General features: G+C 41.4%; 1 long non-coding RNA gene across 2 annotated transcripts in view; it reads left to right on the forward strand.

Moving 5' to 3' along the window:
* Positions 1 to 2,649: 2,649 nt before the first annotated feature.
* LOC131273461 (uncharacterized) overlaps positions 2,650 to 20,867 on the forward strand; it is a 76,671-nt gene continuing 58,453 nt past the window's right edge. The window contains exons 1-2 of one of the 2 annotated variants that reach the window (XR_009180696.2): positions 2,650 to 2,805; positions 3,662 to 3,759. This is a non-coding gene — a long non-coding RNA (uncharacterized lncRNA). Of the gene's footprint in view, positions 2,806 to 3,331; positions 3,760 to 20,867 lie in introns of those variants that run through there. The other variant, XR_009180695.1, reaches the window with a different exon arrangement.

Consider the following 20,867-nt stretch of genomic DNA (forward strand, 5'->3'; position numbering starts at 1 on the left):
AGAAGGGGAAGAGAAGGGAAAAGGGGCAGAAAGAGTATCTGAGGTAATAAGAGCTGAAAATTTCCCAACCCTCATGAAAGTAATGACCTTACATGTCCAGGAAGCACAGTGTACCCAAATCAGAATAAATGTGAATTACCTACTCCAATAGGTCTATTCAGATTCATAGTAGGTCTAACAGGACTTCTCCAACTGCCAAATGTCAAAGATAAAGAGAAAATTCTGACAGCAGCCATGGAGAAGCAAACTACCACATACAATGGATGCCCAGAAAGAGTTATTGTGGATTTCTCATCAGAACTTGGAGAAGAGAAGACAATGGCATGATATAATTAGGATATTAAAAGAGAAAAACTGCCAGCTAAGAAATCTTTATGCAGCAAAACTGGCCTTCAAATATGAAGGTGTGTTTAAAATGCAAAGAAAACAGAAATTAGGAGTATTCATAACAATGATTCCATTTTGTAGGAAATATTAAAGGAAGCTTTACCACCTGACAGAAAAAGACAGGAGACAGAGGTTTGGAAGAGATTATAGAAGAAAGAATAGCAGAAAGGATAATCAAGAGAGCAAAAATACAGACAGAAATAAGACATGACATATGAAAACCAAAGAATAAAATGATAGAAGCAAATAATGCATTTACCATAATATCATTGAATGTGAATGGATTAAACTCCCCCATCAAAAGGTATAGGCTGGGAAGCAGACACAGCTCAACTGCTAGAGCATCTGTCTACCACATGGAGGGTCCAGGGTTCAATCCCCAGGGCCTCCTGACCTGTGCGGTAAGCTGGCCCACGTGCATTGTTGCTGCACTCAAGGAGTGCCCTGCCATGCATGGGTGCCCTGCATAGCAGTGCCCCACGTGTAAGGAGAGCACCCCACAAGGAGAGCCACCCCATGTGAAAAAAAAAGTGCAGCTCACCCAGGAGTGGCACTGCACACAGAGAGCTGACACAGCAAGATGACACAACAAAAAAAGAGACAGTTTTCCACTGCTGCCAGATAATGCAAGCAGACACAGAAGAACACACAGCAAATGGACACCTAGAGCAGAAATGGAGAGGGAAGGGGATAGAAATAAAATAAATCTTAAAAAAAAGATACAGGCTGACAGAATGGATGGAAAAACATGAGCCATCCATGTGCTGCCTACAAGAGACTCACCTTAGAACCAGGGATAAAAACTGCCTGAAAGTGAAATCTTTGAAAAAGATACTCCATGCTAACAGTAACCAAAAAAGATCATGTCCTCTACACAAGTAAAAGAAAAAACCTGCAAACTTTGATGAGCGATTCTGCAGTTCTTTGGGATTTGAGGGTTCTATGACAATGGAAAGAGGCCACTGCCTCTTGTGGTTTAGAAAAGCCTGAGAGAAGAGAGAGAAGAGGCAGGAGGAGGAGGGGGAGGAGGGGGAGGAGGAACTGGAGGGAGGAGGGAGAAATGGGACATAAAGAATGGCAGCAAAGGTTCATGTGGTCAGAGAGGACCCTGCAAAGGCACTAGTAGAACAGGGGAAGCTTAAGTGAGCTAGGAGAAAACCCTCTGACCAGGTTCTGGACTAGAGCAGAAAAGAAAAATGCTTTAATTTGTTCTAGTGATGAAGACTAGCAAGAGACTTGCTCAATTGCAAAATTCCTTTTTCCTCCTAATTCACTCTTGAGTATGTCTGTGTTGATAATACTTGTTTAACTTAATATCCTAGCCTTTAGGCATTTTTAGAACTAGAGAAACCTATTCCTTGAACAGGAACCAGTCAGGATTTTTGTGGCTCCTTTCCAATGTAGGCACACCTTGTTCTTTTGGATGGCATGGAACTCTACCATCAGCAGGTGACAACTCAGAACGGTGCAGGTGAGAGAGATAGTAGAAAGAAAGTGTTCCTTTCAAGCACCAAAGAGCATTATGATTGAGAGTTTCTTTTTCCTCCACTTCACATTATATTTTTTTTGTTAGGTGAAAGTGACATAACATAAAATTAACAATTTTAACAGTACATTCTGTGGCATTTAGCACATTCACTATGTTGTGCATCAAATTTATCTAATTTCAGAACATTTTTATCCACTCCGAAGGAAACCTCATAGATCCAAAGGGAGTTCTTCCGCCTTCTCCACTCCCCTCAACCCCTGCCAGCCATTAATCACCGTTTTGTCTCTCTTTATTTGCATAGTATAGTGGGGGATGGGGGCGTGGGAACCTCATTTTTTTAATGTAACATTTTTTGTGCTCAAGGTAGCTTAAAAAAAAGGCAAGTAAAACTTTTTTTCAAGTTTCCATTTATATGATAGTTTTTTGACATTACAGGAATAATCTGTTTAGAGTGATTACACAAGTCCTGAAAGATGAGTTACTGACAGCTTGTCCCAAGTATTGCTCTAAAATATTCCAAGTGTTGATTCACTTATAATCATAGCATTTCATAGGTCTTAATTTCCCTTGAAGAGTTTCCACTTTAAAATCCTGTGTATCTTGGGAAACTACAATAATTCTGTTCATTTTAACTATTTTTATCATCTTGGGTCCTAGAATCATGACCTTTAGTTGAAAAGGAGCCAGTAACCATCTGTTTACAATGAGACTCCCGGTCCCCCCCCACCCAACGCACCCCCTGCTGCCCTTTATTGCGCTGCGCCCTGAGCTTCAGTCTTCTTTGATGTAGAAGAATATTTACCTCACAATAGGGGGCGCCGGCAGCTCTTCCCGGGAGGCGCCCCCACTCCTGGCCAGGTGGACCTGGGTGGCTGCCAGGCGCTAGCCGGATCTCGGGGGTGCGGAGACCCTCCTCCCGGAGGACGCAGGTAGGGGCCCCGAAGTCTAGTGGGACGGGAGCGCGCAGGAGCCCCGAGTGCGCGCGGGTCCGCCTCGGGCCGCGGCGGGGGCGGGGCTCCTGGCAAGGGCGTGGCCGGGCGCTCAGCCCTGCTGCTGGCCGCGCCGCCGCATCCCCACCGCTTAGCCCCGCCCCTGGGCGTTCAGCCCGCCCCCGAGGCCCCGCCCCCCCGAGGCCCCGCCCCCCCGAGGCCCCGCCCCCCGAGGTTCCCCGTTCGCGTCCGACCGTTGACCTGGTGCTGCGGCCGGCTGAGGCGCCGCGGGGCCCCCGGTGTGCGGGGATCCCCGCGGGGGGCGCTTACTGAGCGCCGGCCCGGAACCCTCAGGCGGAGCGCGCGGCCCCTCCTCAGACGCCCGCCTGCGCCGGCTCGGAGCCCGGGACCTGTTTGGCGCCACCTGGCGGCGGCGGGGCGGGCGGCGGGGAGCGCCCGCGGGCCTGCGGGCGGGGCGGGGCGCGGGGCTGCGGGGCCGCCGGCAGCGCGGAGAAGCGGGCGAGCGGCCGTCCCCGCGCGGCGCTGAGGGCGCGCCCGGCCCGCGGCCGCCCAAGCTCCCGCTCGCTGGACGGTTGTGCGCGGGGCCCCGCAGGCCCTGCCCTCTGCGTGCGGTTTGTCGCCAGGGGCGTGGGGGCGCCCTTGGCGGGGGAGCGGGGGCGTGGGCGGGGGGCTCCGGGCCTGCTTCAGTCTTTGGCATTTTTCCAGACACGGATAACTTGTTCATCTGTGACAGTTACTTGAGTGCAGTTACCTAATTAGAGCTGCACCGCTGTTTACCATGTACCACCTCCTCTCATCCCAGCCCCGGGTGACAGGCGTTTGTATGTTTCTCCAGTTTTGGCCGCCGTGAACTTGCCGTGAACTTGCTGTGGGAATCATGGTACAGCAAGTCGTCTTGGATAGATACCGCGGAGTGGAACTAGCAAGAATGATGTAAGTTTATATTTTTAAGAAACTGACAAAATGTTTCCCAAAGTGGTAGCACCTTTTGGCATTCTCACTAGCAATGTATGAGAACTCCTGGTTTTCCACATCTTCGTGAACAGTTGGTATTATCTTTCTTGATTTTAGCCATTTTACTATGTCTATATGATAAGTCATAGCAGATTTTATTTTGTATTTCCCTACTGGTGAAAGAAGTGAATGTTTCTTCTCTGGTGAAAGTGTTATTTACATAGATTCCCATTTTTAAGTGCTGTTTGTCATTTTTTTTAACAAATCATTTTTATCGATACGTATCAACAAAGCATACATACAGTTCACCGCACAGTCAGTGGTGTTTGACACCATCACATAGTTGTGCATTCATCATCTCAATCTTATTAGAGCATTTTCTTAATTTCAATAATAATAAAAAGGTAAATCCATCCCTTCTCCATCTGTGCTTCCCCTACTGTTCACAGCTCCCCTTTTTGGCTATTCTTGCACAGATACTTTTATTCCCCCTTCTATAAAATCATTTATAGTTACATTTTATATAAATGGAATCATACAGTATGTTATATAACATATTTAGTTCATAGCGATCCCGCATTTATTGTATTTGTCCTTTTGTGTCTGGTTTCCTTCACTCAACATAATGTCCTCCAGTTTCGTTGACTTTGTCAAATGTTTTAGGACTTTTTTTTATTTTAAGATTTATTTTTTATTTATTACTCTCCCCTTCCCCACCCCACCCCAGTTGTCTGCTCTCTGTGTCCATTTTCTGTGTGTTCTTCTTGTGTCCGCTGGTATTCTTATCAGTGACACCCAGAATCTGTGCCTCATTTTGTTGCGTCATCTTCTTCTGTCATCTCTCCGTGTGTGTGGCACCCCTCCTGGGCAGGCTGCACTTCCTTTCACGCTGGGCGGCTCTCCATATGGGGCGCACTCCTTGCACATGGGGCTCCTCTATGCGGGGGACACCCCTGCGTGCCACAGCACTCCTTGGGAAAATCAGCACTGTGCGTGGGCCAGCTCATCACACAGATCAGGAGGCCCTGGGTTTGAACCTTGGACCTCCTATGTGGTAGGCAGACGCCCTATCTGTCTGGCCAAATCCGCTTGCCTATTTCTTCTTAAGTACTGGATAATATTCCATTGTGGGAATATACCACTGTTTGTTTATCTATTTGTCAGTTGATGGACACCTGGCTTCTTTCCAGCTTTTGACATCATGACTAGCACTGCTATGAACAGTGGTGTGCAGATGTGTATTTGTATCACTGCTTTCAATTCTGGGTGTAGACCCAATAGTGATAGTGCTGGGTCGCTGGCAAATCTATATTCAACTTCTTTTTAAAAAATATATATATATATTTATTTATTTATTTATTTATTTCCCCTCATCCCCACCCTGCCCCAGTTGTCTGTTCTCTATGTCTATTTGCTGCATCTTCTTCTTTGTCCGCTTCTGTTGTTGTCAGTGGCGTGGGAATCTGTGTTTCTTTTTGTTGCGTCATCTTGTTGTGTCAGCTCTCCGTGTGTGCAGCACCATTCTTAAGCAGGCTGCACTTTCTTTTGCCCTGGGCAGCTCTCCTTATGGGGTGCACTCCTTGCACATGGGGCTCCCCTATGCGGGGGACACCCCTGCGTGGCAGGGCACTCCTTGTGCGCATCAGCACTGCATGTGGGCCAGCTCCACACGGGTCAAGGAGGCCCGGGGTTTGAACTGCAGACCTTCCATGTGGTAGACGGATGCCCTAACCACTGGACCAAGTCCGCTTCCCTATATTCAGCTTCTTTAGGAACTGCCCAACAGTCCTCCACAGTGGCTGTACCATTCTGTATTTCCACCAATTGTAAGAGTTCCTGTCTCTCCACATCCTCTCCAACATTTGTAGTTCTCTGACTTTTTAATAGTGGCCATTCTGATTGGTGTAAAAAGATATCTCTTAGTTATGATTTGCATTTCCCTAATCATTACTCATATTGAACACTTTTTCATGTTTTTTCTTGCCATTTGTATTTCTTCTTTGGACAAATATCTATTCATGTCTTTTGCCCATTTTTTAATTGAGTCTTTTTTTAATTTTTGAGTTGTAATGTCTCTTTACATATCATGGATATTAATCCCTTATTGGACATGTGATTTCCAAGTATTTCCTTCTGCTGAGGCAGCTGCCTTTACACCCTTTTGACAAAGTCCTGTGAGGTATACACATGTTTAATTTTGAGGAGGTCCCATTTATCTATTTTTTCTTTTGTTTCATGTGCTTTGGGTGTAAGGTCCAAGAAACCACCATGTAGCACAAGGTCTTTAAGATGTTTCCCTACACTTTCTTCAAGCAGTTTTTTTTTTTTTAAGATTTGTTTATGTATTTCTCTCCCCTTCCCCCCCCCCACCCTGGTTGTCTGTTCTCCATGTGTATTTGCTGCATCTTCTTCTTTGTCCACTTCTGTTGTTGTCAGCGGCATGGGAATCTGTGTTTCTTTTTGTTACATCATCTTACTGTGTCAGCTCTCCGTGTGTGCAGTGCCACTCCTGAGCAGGCTGCACTTACTTTCGTGCTGGGCGGCTCTCCTTATGGGGCACACTCCTTGAGCATGGGGCTCCCCTACACAGGGGACACCCCTGTGTGGCACGGCACTCCTTGCGCACATCAGCACTCTGCATGGGCAGCTCCACACGGGTCAAGGAGGCCCGGGTTTGAACTGCGGACCTCCCATATGGTAGACAGATGCCCTAACCACTGGGCCAAGTCTGCTTCCCTCTTCAAGCAGTTTTATGGTAGATATAAAAGTCTTACTTTTATATCTAGGTCTCTGATCCATTTTGAGTTGATTCTTGTATGGGATGTAAGATAGGGGTTCCATTCCATTCTTTTGATTATAGATATCCAGGTCTCCCAGCACCATTTATTGAAGGGACTTTTTCCCCATTAACATGGACTTGGTACGTGTCTGAAAAACTAGTTGGCCGTGGAGGTGAGGGTTTATTTCTTGACTCTAAATTCTATTATACTAATCGACGAGTCTCTCTTTATGCCGGTGCCTTGCTGTTTTGACCACTGTAGCTTTGTAATATGTTTCAAGGTCTGGCAGTGAAATTCCTCCCACGTTGCTCTTCTTTTTTTAGAATGCTTTTGATTACTTGGGTGCCTTTTCCCTTCCAAATGAATTTGGTAATTACCTTTTCTATTTCTGTCAATTAGGCTGTTGGAATTTTGATTGGCATTACATTGAGTCTATAAATCAATTTAGGTTGGATTGATATCATCACAATATTTAGTCTTAGAGTACATGAACACAGAGTGTCATTCCATTTGTTTAGGTCATTTTAAATTTCTTTTGCCACTGTTTTGTAGTTTTCCATGACTAGGTCCTATACTTCTTTGACTAAGTTGTTCCCTACATATTGAGTCTTTTTGTTGCTATTGTAAATGGAATCTTCCCCCTGATTTCTTCTCAGATTGTGTAATACTACTGTACAAGAACACTGATTTCTGCATGTGGATCTTGTATTCTGCCACTTTGCTGAACTCATTTATTATCTCAAGTAGCTCCGTTCCATACATTTCAGAATTTTCTAAATATAGGATCATGTCATCTGCTGGTAGTGCAAGTTTTATGTCCCCTTTTCCTATTTGGATGCCTTTAATTTTTTTTCTTCTCTAATTGCTCTAGCTAGAACCTGTAGTACAATGTTGAATAGCAATGGTGATCGGGGGCATCCTTGTCTTGTTCCTGATCTTAGGTGGAAAGCTTTCAACCTTTCCCCACTGAGTACAATGTTGGCTGTGGGTTTTTCATATATGCCTTTTATCCTATTGTGGCATTTTCCTTCTATTCATACCTTTTGAAGTGTTTTTTACCAAGAAAGAATGCTGGGTCCTGTCAAGTGCCTTTTCTGTGTCTATTGTAATCATCATGTTTTTTCCCTTCAATTTTTTTTTAATGTGGTGTATTTTGTTGATGGCTTTTTAATGTTGAGCTAGCCTTGCATACCAGGAACAAATCCCCCTTGGTCATGATGTGTAAGTCTTCGATAATGCTGCTGGATTCAATTTGTCAATATTTTGTTGAGAATTTTTGCATCTCTGTGTTCATTGAAGAGATGAGTCTGTACTTTTCTTTCCATGTAGTGTCTTTATCTGGCTTTGGTGTTAGGGTGATGTTGGCTTCATAAAGGGAGTGGGGTAATTTTCCCTCCTCTTCATCATGTTGGAAGAGTTTAAACAGGATTGTTGTTAATTCTTTTTGAAATGCTTGGTAGAATTCATCTCTGAAGTCATCTGGTCCTGAGCTTTTCCTTGTTGGGAGGTGTTTGATGATGAATTCAGTCTCTTTAAATGTGGTTGGTTTGTTAATTCTTGTATTTCTTGTAGCGTCAGTGTAGATTGGTTGTGCCTTTCTAGGAATTTGTCCATTTCTAGGTTGTCATTGTTGGCATACAGTTTCTCATAGTATCGTCTTTTGATTCTTTTTATTTCTGTGATGTCTGTCATTACTTCCCTCCTTGCATTTCTGATTGTATTTATTTGCCTATTTTTCTCCTTTGTTAATCTTGCTAGTGATTTGTCAATTTTACTGACCTTCTCAAAAAGCAGCTTTTGGTTTTGATTTTATCTATTTTTTTGTTGTTGTTGTTCTCAATTTCATTTATCTCTGTTCTAATCTTTATTATTTCTTTCCTTCTGCTTGCTTTGAGGATTGGTTTGTTGTTCTTTTTCCATTTTCTCTAGGTGTTCAGTTAAGTCTTTGAGTTTAGCTCTTTCTACTTTTTTAACATAGGTGTTTAGGGCTATAAATTTCCCTCTCCAGACTGGCTTTGCTGTATCGATTGCTGTTTTGGTAATTTGTGTTCTCATTTTTATTTGTCTACACATTTACTGATTTCACTTGCAATTTCTTCTTTGATCTACTGATCATTTAAGAGTGTGTTGTTTAGACTCCACAAGTTGCAAAGTTACCTTTTTCGTGTCTATTCTTGATTTCCAATTTTGTTCCATTATGCTCTAAGAAGGTCCTTTGTATAATTTCAATCTTTTCATATGTATTGAGACCGGCAGTGTGCCCTACATGTGGTGTATCCTGGTGAAGGATCCATGGGCACCTGAGAAGAATGTATAACCTGCTGCGTTTGGATGCAGCATTCTGTGTGTCTGTTAAGTCTAACTCATTTATTCTTTAAGTTCTCTGTTTCCTCGTTGATCTTCTGTCCAGTTGTTCTGTCTCATAATGTGAGTGGTGTATTAGACTCTCCAGTGATTATTGTACAGATGCCTGTTTCTCCCTTCAGTTTTGACAGAGTTTGTCTTATGTATTTTGGGGCACCCTGGTTAGGTGCATAAATATATCTTCCTGGTGGGTTGTCCTTTTTGTTAATATATAATGACCTTCTCTGACTCATAACTTTTTTTCACTTCAAGTCTGTTTTGTCCAATAATAGTATAGTTGACCCTGCTCTTTTTTGGTTACTATTTGCATGGAGTGTCTTTTTCCAACTTTTTACTTCTAGCTGGTTTGTATCCGTGAGTCAAAGGTGGGTCTCTTGTAAGCAGCATATAGATGGCTCATGTGTTTATTATCCATCCTGTCAATCTATATCTTTTGTTTGGTGTGTTTAATCCATTAACAATCGATGATAGGACTGTAAATGCATTGTTTACTTCCTACAATTTATTCTTTGCTTTTCATGTGTCATGTCATATTTTGGTCTGTCTTTTTTCTCTTGGTTATCCTTTCTGCTCTTCTTTTTTCTCTACTCTCCTACAGGCTTTTCTCTTCTTTTTCTTTCAGGCTCTATGGCTTCCTTATTATTTTATGCAATGTGGATTCTTTTTTACAAACTCTCTTAGTTTCTGTTTGTGGATATTTTATACTCACCTTCATATTTGGAGGACAGTTTTGCTGGGTGCAGAATTCTTGGCTGGCAGTTTTTCTCTTTCAGTCTCCTAATTCCACCGTAACCACTGTCTTCTCACCTGCATGGTTTCTGATGAGAAATCCACACTATTACTGGGCATCCCTTGTATGTGATGATTTGCTTCCGTTACTGCTCTCAGAATTTTCTCTTTATCTTTGACATTTGACATTCTGAATAATATATGTTTTGGAGTATGTCTATTTGGATTTATTCTGATTAGGATAAGGTGGGCTTCTTAGACATGCAGGATCATTCCTTTTGTGAGCGTTGGGAAATTTTAACTATTCCCTTAAATACTCTTTCTAATCCTTTTCCCTTCTCTTCTCCTTCTGGAACTCCCATGACATGTATGTTGTTGTGTTTTCTGTTGTCATTCATCTCCCGGGCCTCTGCTCAATTTTTTTCTGCATTTTTCCTCCCTCTGTTCTTTTCTCTCTTCAATTTCAGCTGTTCTGTCTTTGGTATCACTTATACTTTCTTCTGTCCTTTCAAGTCTGCCTGAAATTGTTGTAGACCTTTAATGTGTTTTTGATGTCACCTATTGTGTCTTTCATTCCCATGAGCTCTGTTGCTTTTCTGTTCCATATTTCAAATTCTATTTTTGCTTGGTCAACGTCTTCTTGATGTCATTCATCCCTTTAGCCATATTGTCTTTCAACTCATGAATTTAGTTTTGGAAATTGGTACACATCTCATTAATTAGTTCTCTCAAATCCTGCATCTCTTCTGGGACTTTGATATATTCCTTTTCCTGGGCTATGTCTTCCATTTTCTTCCTCTGGCTCATAAATGTTTGCTGATTCTAGGCACCTGATTTGTATGTAGTTTCCTCAGATGCTCAATTTCTTTGTCTTTTGTTGGGATTTTGTGGCAGGAGACAGTGTGTTACTGTTGCTCTTTGATTCTTGATTCAGCCTGGATCATTAGGGTTGTCCCTGTTAGTTGCTCAAAGGTGTGCTCTGCACCCAGTAATGGGTTGCAGACCTACTTCCTAGGGCCTTGGGAGGAAAGCTATAAAGGTCAGAAAATGCCTCGTTTATTTTTTATTTTCTCACATGTACTACCTAGTTCTGCCAGCAGATGACACTCTTTGGCAGTCCTCTCAGTTCAATGCCTGTTTAGAGTGTTTTTGCTGTAACACAGCCTGGATCAATCTGAAAGGGTCCTGCCTGGAGCCTAAGAGCCTTGTAATTTGAACTTTCTTATAAAAAAAGTCTCTAGCCTTCTCTGGCAACCCCCTCCCATTTTCTGGGTAAGAAATAGTCCCACTCCCTTCTGCATCTTCAACAATTAGTCCCCGTTCATCGAGGAGATTGAGAGGGTCAGATTTCTTTACTCCCTTGCAGCCTCTGAAGGCAAGCAATGGCAAGGCCTCCCTGGCCTGGAAGGGCCCGTGGGACAGAACAGGCCAAATTTGTGAGTCAAAACCAAAGTCAGCCTTAGATCTTGTCTCTCTCTTCCCTGTTTCCTGGGAAGGTCCATCCTCAACAATCAGTGCCAGCTATAAGAGAGGGAGATTGAGAATTTTGGATTTCTCCAGGCCTGTTTAGTGTCCCAAGGTAGACAACAGTGTGGTCCCACTCAGCCTGGAAGGGCTGGTGGGACACAGCAGACCAGAACTGTGGTCAGAAGCTGTCAGCCTTAGACACTGCCCCTCTCTCTCCCCTTTCTGGGGATGGTAAATCCCTGGATACCCCTTTGTAGTCAGCTCAGAGGCCTTTGTGTCCTTTTTAAATTTATTTTTAAAAGATCCCTAGATTACATAAAATGTTACATTAAAAATATGAGAGATACCCATATGCCCTACTCCTTACACCTCCCACTGTTCCCAACATTACCAACTTCTTGCACTAGTGTGCTACATTCATTACAATTGATGAACAGATTTTGAAGCATTGCAACTAAGTATGTATTATAGTTTACATTGTAGTTTACACTCTCTCGCACTGAATTCTGTAGGTTATGGCAGAATATATAATGGCCTGCGTATTAATCAGGCAAAGGGGTACTGATGTAAAATACCAGAAATTGGTTGTTTTTTAGCAAAGGGTATTTATTTGGGATAGGAGCTTACAGATAGCAGACCATAAAGCATAAGTTACTTCCCTCACCAAAGTCTATTTTCACATGTTGGAGCAAGATGGCTGCTGACATCTGCAAGGGTTCAGGCTTCCTGTGTTTCTTCCCTTCCAGGGTATTGCTTCTCTCTGAGTTCAGGGTTCCTTGCTTCCCAGGGCTCCAGCTTCAGCATCAAACTCCAACATCAAAACTACAACATTAAGAACCCTTAACTCTGTCCTTTGCCTTGCCTTTTATCTGTGTGTCCCTGCTCACCAAAGGGTGGGGACTCAATGCCCTTCTGGCACAAGTGTCTAACATAATTACCTAATCGAGTAAACCTGTAAATCCAACATAATTTAATATGCCCCCCAAAAAGATCAGTTTACATACATAATCCAATATTTCTTTTTGGAATTCATCCATAATATCAAACTGCTATAGCCTGTATCTGTCATTGCAATGTCATTCGGGTCTATTCCAAGTCCTGAAAATGCCCCCACATTATACCTCTTTTTCCCTCTCCCTGAGTTCAGCACCATCATTGGCCAATGTCTCCACATTGATGAATAGTTTTTCCATTGATAGAACCACAGGAAGTCTATAGTAGAACACCAATAAGTCCACACTAATCTATATTTTATTCCCCAATCCTGAGGATTCTGGAATGGTGATGCCTACTCTACCTGAGAGGCGACTTTGATCTCATTTGGCTAATAGATGAGACTTTCTTGCCTGCAGTTGTTGACTTTCTCAGTTCCTTGGTATGGTGGTTGTCCATCCTGACCTCCTTGTTAGTTGTCCTGGGCGAGGCCAATGAACTGGAGAGTAGGTGTTACACCTCCACTGAGGCTCAGGGCCCAGCTGACACATGAACCATCCAGAGATTCAAGTCTTTTGGATGTATACCTACCAATTCCAGCATCAACTATAGGTTCAAATAAAAGAGGTAGAAGAGGCATGTGTAGAGAAGTCACATTTGAGTCCAACTCTGTCACACTCAGGAGCACAAACTCTGAAGTAGGACCCAGTGGCCAGGCATCAATCTCTGGAGCTATCTGCCCTGAACATAGGAGCTGGGTATCTCTGGATCCTTTAGGTGTCCCAGTATTTGTGGTAGCATCTGCTTTGGCAGTCTATGACATCCTGCAGAGACATTTTAATCTCTGACGGCCTCCTGGCTTACTTTGAAGTCTCTTAGCCATATAAACTCATGTATCTTTACCTTTTCCCCCCTTTAGTTCAGTGTCCTTTTCTAGTTGCATCATCAGCTGGTGCTTGATAGTAATCCCTCAGTGTCAGGGAGTCTCATTCCTGGGAGTCATGTCCCACATTGGGGGAGAAGGTAATGCATTTATATGCTGAGTTTGGCTTAGGGAGAGGCCACATTTGAGTAACATGGAGGCTCTCAGGAAATAACTCTTAGGTATTCTACATCACTAGGCTAAGTTGCAAATTTAAGAGCAAAAAGTGCATAAGCATAGTCATCAATCTCAAGGGTATATCAATGGACCATCCTTTTTCACTAGTCCTTGCTCCTTGGGGGACTGTTGCTGTAGCATTAGAGAATGTGCCAGAGCTCCCAAGGATAGGACTTCAATATTCTTTCAGTTATTGTGTGAATCTCTACCCACTGTGGCAATGCCCATGAACATTTGGACATATTTATCTACCTTGTATATATCCCCCGGTGAACTTCCTCCCATGTATCCCCATCATGGACACACCACACCAATGGTCCTCCCCTACCATAGTTATAAACCTTTTGTGATTTAAAACTTCTTCAAAAATGAAGCCAAGAATATTTTCAAATTTGCTTAATAGGAAAATGGAATAATAATGAAGGTTTAAATGTCAGAAATAAAATACATAATTAAGGAAACTAAAACTAAAATAAGCTTAAAAAAGGGGTATTTAAAAAATGAAAAATTAAGTTTTGCTTTTCATCACTGTAATATATGTTGTCCTATATGTACACTTACATTTTCTTCCATTACTTCCCTAGTATTTTACCTTTTTCATTTTGTCTTTAAAGAAGTTTTAGGTCACAGTAAAGTCACATACAGAATCTAGGGGACTCCCATATACCCAACATCCCCCTGTTTATCCCCTTTCCTTGTTAAGAACCTTTTTCACATGTGGATGGTACATTTGTTGCAACTGATGTACAAATATTAAAACATAGCTGCCAACTATGGTCAGTGGTTTCTATTATGGTTTACATTTTAGACCATATACCTTTATGCATTTTTGATGAAATTTAACATGGCCTATGTCCATCATTGCAAGATCAGACAGAACACTTCCTTTGCCCCCTAAATACCTACTCTTCCATTGATCCCTTTCCTCCCTCTCCCTTCCCTCAGGACTTACTGTGCCCACAAGGCTTCACTCCTTGAAGGACAAGATTTGTAATTCCTGCAGCAATGCTGATGGCTTGACACAGTAGTCTGTCCTCCCCTATTAGGAACCACCCATACTCTCCAGATTCACCCTCCCCTGTGTTTGAGAACATATCAAGACTCCCCTTTATGGGAGTTTAACTCCTTTCCACTCATTAGGTGGGTCTCCCACCACTGTTCCAACACACTATGACAAAATCATCACTTGCACCTTCTCTAGAAGACTGCCCCAGGTGTGCCCTGTCCCAAATGTACCTCCATCCAACACCCTTAACCAGTAGCCCTTCCTTGTCATATTGCCAAAAGAATTTTCTCAGCATTGTAGTTTCAACCACATACCTGCCAATCCCCAGTGTTCACCTGCTACTTCCCCCAACCCTTCCCCCCTTTTCATGGACCATCCAACCCATCCTCCCTACCCAAGCTCCCTGTCAAGCTTGCACCACCCAATCCATTAGTATCCCTACACCCCTGTCATATCCCTTCACCACACAACTACTCACACCTTATCATAGATTTCACCCCTATGGGCATTGGGTCACAATCTTCTCCCTTTCTATTTCCTGTAAACCTATCTTCCAGACTCCAGCTCCCTGAGTTGGCCCACTTAACTTAATTCTTATCCAAGAAGTCATGTAATATTTGTCCTTCAATGCCTGGCTTGCTTCATTTAACATAAGGCCCTTCAGATTCATTCATGTTATCCCATGTGTTGTACTGTGTTCCTTCTACAGTTGAATAATATTCCATTGTATGTGTAGACTACATTTTGATTATCCATTCATCTCTTAATGGGCATTTGGGTTGATTCCAGTTTTGGCAATAGTGAATAAAGCTGCTATGAACATTGTTGTGCATAAGCAGTTTTTGTCTTTGTTTTCAGTTTCTGGATATATACCCAGCAGTGGAAATGACTACAGTTAGTTTTTTGAGGAAATCCCAAACTGTCATCCACAATGGCCGGGCCATTCTACCTTCCCACCAGCAGTAGATGAGGGTGTCCATTACTCCACATCCTCTCCAACACCTTAGTCCTCTGATTTCTTTAATGTCCACCCATCTGGTGGAAGTAAGATGGTATCTCATTGTAGTTTTGATTTGCTTTTCCCTAATAGCTAGTGATGTTGAGCATCTTTTCATATGCTTTTTAGCCTTTTGTATTGCTTCTTTGGAGAAGTGTTTGTTCAAATCACTTGTCCATTTTTAAAATGGGTTGTTTGTCTTTTTATTTTTGAGATACAGGATTTCTTTACATATGCTGGATATTAGGCTCCTATCAGATATTTGGTTACCAAATACTTTCTACCGTTGTTGAGGCTGTCTTTTCACTTTTGTCACAAACTCCTTTCCAGTGCAAATGGTTTTAATTTTGAGGAGGTCCCATTTATCTATTTTTTTCTTTTGCTTCTCATGCTTTGGGTTTGAAGTTCATGAAGACATTTCCTATTACAAGGTCTTATAGAAGCTTCCCTTCTTACCTTCCAAGGTCTTTATGGTCTTGCCTCTTATAATTAGATCTTTGATCCATCTTTAGTTAGTTTTTGTATAAGGTGTGAGATGGATATTCTTTTGGATATTCATATCCAGTGTCCCAGCACCATTTGTTGAAGACACCATTCTCTCCCAGTTGAGTGGGCTCGGTGGCTTTGCTGAGGATCAAATGACTGTATATGCCATGATCTATATCAGAACTCTAAGTTCAGTTCCATTAGTTATTAAGTCTGTTCTTGTGCCAGTACCATGCAGTTTTGACCACTGTAGCTTTGTAGTATGCTTTAAAGTCAGGTAGTGTGATTCCTCCAATTTCATTTTACTTTGTCAATATGTCTTTGAATATTCAGGGACTCTTGCCCTTCCAAATAAATTTCATAGTAAGTCTTTCCAATTCGTTAAAAAATGCTGTGTTGATTTTTATTGGGATTGCATTAAATCTGTAGATTAGTTTGGGTAAGATAGACATCTCAATGATATTTAGTGTTCTTATCCATGAGCAGGGAATATTCTTCCATTTATTGAAGTCTTCTTTGATTTCCTTTAACAGTTCTTTGCAGTTGTCTGTGTATGTCATTTACTTCTTTAGTTAAATTATTCCTAGATATTTGATCTTTTTAGTTTCTTTTGTAAATGCTATTTTTTCCCTTGATTTCCTCATCAGATTGCTCATTATTGGTGTAGAGGAATGCTACTTATTTTTTTGCATTGTTCTTATAACCTTTGACTTTACTGAACTCATTTATAAGTTCTAGAAGCTTTGTTTCTGAGGGTTTTCTATGTATAGGATCATGTCGTCTGTACATAGTGAAACTTTTACTTCTTCTTTTCCAATTTTGATGCCTTTTAAATCTTTTTCTGGCCTCAGTGCTCATGCAAGTACTTGTAACACAATGTTAAATAAGAGCAGTGACAGTGGACATCCTTCTCTTGTATCCAATCTTAGATGGAAGCCTTTTAGGAGTTCACGGTTGTCTAGGATTTATCTGTGGGTTTTTCATAAATACCTTATATTATGTTGAGGAAGTTTCCTTCTATTCCTATCTTTTGGAGTGTTTTAATCAGGAAAGGGTGTGTTTTGTCAAATGCTTTTCCTGCATCTGTAGAGATGATCATGTGTTCTTTTTTTTTCCTTTGATCTCTTTAGGTGGTGTATTTTATTGATTGATTTTCTTATGTTTAATGCTCCTTGCTTACCCAGGATGAAACCCATTTAGTCATGGTGTGTCATTTGCTTGATGTGTTGTTCAATATGATTAGCAAGTATTTTGTTGAGGATTTTAGCATCTGGTTCATTAGAGATTGGTCTGCAATTTTCCTTTCTTGTAGCATCTTTGGGTTTGGTATTAGGGTAATGTTGGCATTCTAGACTGAGGTAGGTGATGTTCCTTCTACTTCTATTTTCTGGAAGAGTTTAAACAGGATTGGTGTTAGTTCTTTCTGGAATGTTTGGTCGAATTCACATGTGAAACTGTCTGCTCCTGGGCTCTTCTTAGTTGGGAGGTTTTTGATGACTGATTCTATCTCTTTACCTGTGGTTGGTCTATTGAGTTCATTTTTCTTCTTTCACCAGTGTAGGCTACTTGTGTGTTTCTAGGAATTTGCCCATTTCCTCTAAATGATTGTTTTTGGCATGTAATTTTTCAAAGTGTCCTCCTATGATACACTTTATTTCTGTGGGGTCAGTGGTGATTTCCTTTTCCTCATTTCTTATTTTATGTATTTGCATCTTCCTTTTTTTTTTTCTTTGTTAGTGTAGCTAAGGGTTTGTCCATTTTATTGATCTCTAAGAACCATCTTTTGGTTTTATTTTTTCTAGTCCTTTCAAATTTTCAATTTCATTTAGTTCTGCACTAATCTTTGTTATTTCCTCCCTTGTACTTCCTTTGGGGTTAGCTTGTTGTTCTTTTTCTAGTTCCTCCAGGTATGTAGTTAGGTCTTTGATTTTATTTTATTTTATTTTATTTTTTTTTATTTTTTATTTTTTTTATTGACTTTGTAATAATATTACATTAAAAATATATATGTGAGGTCCCATTCAACCCCACCCCCCAACCCCCTCTCCCCCCCCCAGCAACACTCGTTCCCATCATCATGACACAACCATTGGATTTGGTAAGTACATCTTTGGGCACCTCTGCACCTCATAGTCAATGGTCCACTTCATGGCCCATACTCTCCTCCATTCCATCCAGTGGTCCCTGTGAGGATTTACAATGTCCGGTGATTGCCTCTGAAGCATCATCCAGGGCAGCTCCATGTCCCAAAGACGTCTCCACCTCTCATCTCTTCCTGCCTTTCCCCATACCCATCATCCACATGTCCACTTTTCCAAATCCAATGCCACCTCTTCTATGTGGACATTGGATTGGTTGTGTCCATTGCACCTCTATGTCAAGAGGAGGCTCAGATTCCACATGGATGCTGGATGCAATCCTCCCACTTTCAGTTGTAATCATTCTAGGCTCCATGGTGTGGTGGTTGTCCTTCTTCAACTCCATCTTAGCTGAGTGTGGTAAGTTCCAATAAATCAGATTGTAGGTGCTGGAGTCTGTTGAGGCTCAGGACCTGGCTATCACATTGTCAGTCCAGAGATTCAAATCCCCTAAATATATCTTAAGCCCCAACATTAACTGCACCTCCAGCACATTAGCATGAAAGTCTTATGAAGGAAGATCCCATCTGAGTCCACATTCATCACACATAAACACCATTTCCAAAGAGGGGCCATCTGCCCTGGTAGTTAACCCCATCTGCCATGACCATAACTCCCATGGGTCTCTTTAGCCCTCAAAGGAACCAATATCTGGGGGTTGTATCTGCTTTATCTGTCTCTCTGACTCTGCTCAGTTGTGCATGAGGGCAATCCTTCTGCCAGCCTCCAGACTCTTTTTTAGAAACTCGTAGCCATATAAACTCATTTCTCCTTTCCATTTCCCCCTTACTTTAGGTCAAACAGCATTTTAAAGTCATGTTATTTTATGTAGACAGGGATATTCTGCTGATCCGCATTGAACCTTCCATATAAGGTCATTTTCCAGTTGCATCATCAGTTGGTAGTTGATAGTGGTCCCTCGTTGCCAGGGAGGCTCATCCCCGGGTGTCATGTCCCACGCTGGGGGGAAGGCATTGCATTTACATGCTGAGTTTGGCTTCGAGACTGGCCACATTTGAGTAACATGAAGGCTGACAGGAGGAAATTCCCAGGCACAATGTTGCTCTAGGCCTTGTTCTTATTTTAGGCTTATCAGCTCACAAGCATAGTCATTAGCATCAGGGGCTCACTGTTGAACCCTCACTCCCTCCCGGTCCCCACCACTGTACCTGGGAGACTGTCGCTGCTCCCCTAGGGACCACGACAGAGCACCACTGGCCAGGAACCCAGTACCCCCCCTGCTGTGGTTTTTAATTGTTGCCACTATGAGTATATCCAAACATTACCATGCACCCTGAACATATGTTCTGTACAGCTCCCTGTCAGCCATATATCACCTGTCATTGGTATCCCATACCAGTATCCCTCCATTGCCATTGTTGAAACACTCTGTGATCCAGAACTCCCCGAAATTTGAAGCCCAATATAATGTCATGGTCCCTTACTAGGGAATGGCATATAGCGATGGGTTTAAAGGTTAGATAAAGAACTTGGATAAAGTTAGATAAGAACTTAGATAAAGAATGTTGACTTGAAAAAATTCTACATCCTATCTTTTTCTTTTTAGGTCTTTGATTTTAGCACTTTCTTTTTTTTTATTTTTTCATTTTTATTTTTATTTTTTTTTGTATGTTACATAATTTACTGAAATTAAGCTGGAGCCAGATAGTTCTTCTTATTATATATAAAATTAATTCTACCACCACAACAAAAATACAACAGAGAGAAAACAATTGCCTATAGCCCACAGTATATTAGCTGTTTTGTGTTCTTCCTCTCATCTTTGTTAGCTTTATTGTTTCATGCTTTTTAAATTCAGAGTTTTAAATTTTTATTAAAACAATAATGTACATGGTTAAGAAATCGTATGGTACTGATTGGCTCATAACTTAAAAACAGGTGTCTGCCTTACCCATAACTTTTGTACTTTCTTCTGGTAGTTGTTTCCATTTCTTTAAATATGTTTATACCACTGTTTTTTGGTCTGTCATCTTTAAATGTTATTTACTTTCTGCTATAACAAAGGAGAATTTACTTTTACTGCACCAGTCTTCCCTCCCCTATCTGATCCTTCCAATATAATAATTTCATTTTTAGTTAAATGGTGTTATATTATTATGACTAAGTAAATATTAAATGTAAAAGTAAGCAGTATGTTTTGATTACATTTAATTTCTTGTGTTGTATTTCTTTATCATATCTTCCTTTTGTTTTTCCTCCCCATCTGTGCCATTAGGTTAGTGTCTATTCTCTGGAACCCTTACTTCTGCTGTTATCTGCTCTCTTGTTTGTTGTCCTCTGTTTCCTGACTCCCACATCTTCTATTTTCTTGATTTCATCCCTCATTTTGTCCTAGCACATTCTTTTTTTTTTTCAAATTCTACTCAATTTATTCATTTTTTAAAAATATATTACATTAAAAATATATGAGGTCCCCATTCACCCCCACTGCCCCCACCCACCACTCCCCCCTCTTCTTTTTAATATCAGCATTTATGGCTGTGAATTTTCATCTCAGTACAGCTTTGCTGCATCCCATAGGATATACTATGTTGTGTTATTTTTTCATTCATTTCAAGGTAGTTATTGATTTCTTTGCAAATTTCTCTTTGACCCACTGATTGTCTAAGAGTATATTGTTTAACTTCTATCTCTTTGTACCTAATCTGCTTCTCTGCCCTTGCTGATTTCCAGCTTCAGTCCATTGTGGTCAGATAAGTTACTTTGTGTACTTTCAATCTTTCCGAATTCATTGAGAGCTGTTCTGTGGCCTAGCATATGGTCTATCCTGGAGAATGTTCCATGTCCTCTCAGAAAGATTGTATATTGCACAGTATTTGAGTGTAATGTTATGTGTATGTCAATTACCAGATCCTCTAATGTATTATTTAGCGTCTTTGCTTCTTTATTGATTCTCATTGAGATATTCTGCCTAATGGTGATAATGGTGTATAAAAGTTCCCCAGAGCAATTATAGAGGCATGTATATCCCCACTTAGTTATTTCCCTTGTTTGTCTGATGTATTTTGAGATTCCCTGGTTTGGTGCATAAATATTTATGATCTTTCTTCTCAATAGATTTCTCTTT

This window comes from Dasypus novemcinctus, chromosome 15, assembly GCF_030445035.2.
Source record: "Dasypus novemcinctus isolate mDasNov1 chromosome 15, mDasNov1.1.hap2, whole genome shotgun sequence".
In the NCBI taxonomy this organism is placed as follows: Eukaryota; Metazoa; Chordata; class Mammalia; order Cingulata; family Dasypodidae; genus Dasypus; species Dasypus novemcinctus.